Below are 2,342 nucleotides of genomic sequence, written 5' to 3' on the forward strand. Positions count from 1 at the left end.
CCCTTCTTCTCAAGATTATGGTCAAAATCAATTCAATTAAAGTATTTAGAAGACTACATAAATACTGTGTCCTGAGAATGAAGGAGACACACATCATCTATTGATTGTGACATATAAATATTAAACAATTTTATTCTAAGAAATCATATTAGTTATGAAATTGAAAATCTAGATGCAGAATATCATTTCATTTAAGACATCTGCTGTCTCACCAGCAAACCTGGGTTCAATTCACCTGCCTGTTCTACCTACTAGCTTTGTGACAGGGAGATTTTTATCTAACCGCTTTTTGTCTCTATTTCTTTATTTGTTTCAGAGACGAGATGTAAATATCTACCTTTTATAGTTGTTTTGATGATTACATAATCTCAGGCATTTAATGTATTGACATAAAGTGACAAATTAGAAACGGTTCATATGATTTTCAGTTTTGCCAACTCTTATGGTTATCCTCATAGTTAACAAATGAAATACTTAAGTTAGTGCCTTATAGGGAAACATGGATACAAAGACCAGCGTATGTTAATACATAGGAAAGGAAATTAGTCTGAATAATTGGAGTGATTCTCAGCCTCTGATAACTGAATTTCAACTTGAAAAAAACTTAAGATAAGGAAAAGCATACACTGAATGTCAAATGTATTGTATTCCAGTATTATCTTTAAACAACTGTGAATATAGGATTATATTTGTACATAGTGGCTATTAAAAGAAATCTTATGCATACATTTATAGGTATGAACAAATATTTAAATTTAGAATATATATTTTAGCAGTTGCTATGCAATAATTAATAACATATAATGCTTTTATTTTATGAGTAACCAAGATGAACAGAAATGCAATATACAAGTCTGCAACCTTTGTTTTTGGAATAAGGAAGAAATTTATAGTTTATGCAGAGATTATATCACGTTACTTTTTAGCTTAGTATGGTATTAAAGCACATAAAACAAACACAGTGGTTCCTAGAAGATAGGTCCGTAAAATTAGTTTTGGGCTTCTTATAAATTTTGGAAGTATGTACAGAGAATCAAAAAAGGCTGTGCTCAAACCTTAAATATATAAGCTCTCTGGAAATCAATGTTTGATTTTGTAAAATGAAAATAATCATCTCTTCCAGTTTCCTAGAGAGGCTCTAAGCAAATAAAATATTTTAAACCCATTTGGTAATGTTAAAAGGTGCAACAAACCCTAGTTTTAATATTACCAAGCAACATAATAATAAGGAAATTTGAATACTTCCAAATTTATAAACTAAGCATCACCTTTTCTTTCTGAATTCTCTATTCACATTATCATATCGCAAGTCCAGAGAGTAATAATACATAATACTTCTTCAAATTTTAAATTGAAAAAAACCTAGCCTTTGCCTGTCATGTATTTTTTTTTTCCTAAGTGAGTAGGTGTCCTGAAGATAGATACTGCTATAACGACAGGATAAATTATAAAACTTTGATGTGCTTCATCCATTTGCTGATAACTGATTATCTCACCTGGCTCTTGATCCACTTCTTCCAATAAAATGATGTACAATGCTTTGCAGTATGAACAACGGCATAAAGGTGCTATAGAATATCACAGCGGCGTTTGCTGTTATGAGTCAGAGAGCAGAGATAAAAGCTTCAGTGGCAGGCTTAATAGAAGCCAATGTTTTGTATTCAGCAATGATAGATGATAATGAAAGAAAAGAAGTAAAGATTGTGTTTTATGTCATTATTGGTTATTACTCATAGACTCTCAGTTAGGGGTATGTGTGTGGGTGGGTCGTGGAATTCTGGGTGTCTTTGCTGTATTTGGCAAGTGAATTATTTTACCATCTGAATACCTAGAGCTCTACTAGATGCACAGAGATGCATAAAAAAGAGAGGAACTATTTTTAGGATAATGCATTTGTGATCAAGTAATAGACTATAACCAGAAGTGAAAATTTTACTTTTTAAAACATTCTGTGAAATGTATCTAGATCAGCTAAAGCACTTCATTGTATGCCTTAGTAATCTTGGATCCATTAAATAATTTTGCCAAAATAATATGTATATTTAATATATATATATAATATTACTATATTATGTAATTATATATATATATATTTGAAATAAAAAGTTGATTGTACATGGTAAACTTAATAGAATTAATTGTTTCAAAATATAATTTGGCAACGCTATTTGGATATATTTAACCTAAAGTTTAACAACTATTCACACTTGCATCTGGGATGTCTAGCTAATCATTTTCAAAAGCAGAAAGATGATAGTTATGAAGATTCTTCTTCATCCCTGAAGATAAATTGCTTCCTTTTTCAGGCAGGGTCAGTTATTCTTCTACCTGCATTCAGTTTT

This window comes from Pteropus alecto, unplaced genomic scaffold (genome assembly GCF_000325575.1).
Source record: "Pteropus alecto unplaced genomic scaffold, ASM32557v1 scaffold17, whole genome shotgun sequence".
NCBI lineage: Eukaryota > Metazoa > Chordata > Mammalia > Chiroptera > Pteropodidae > Pteropus > Pteropus alecto.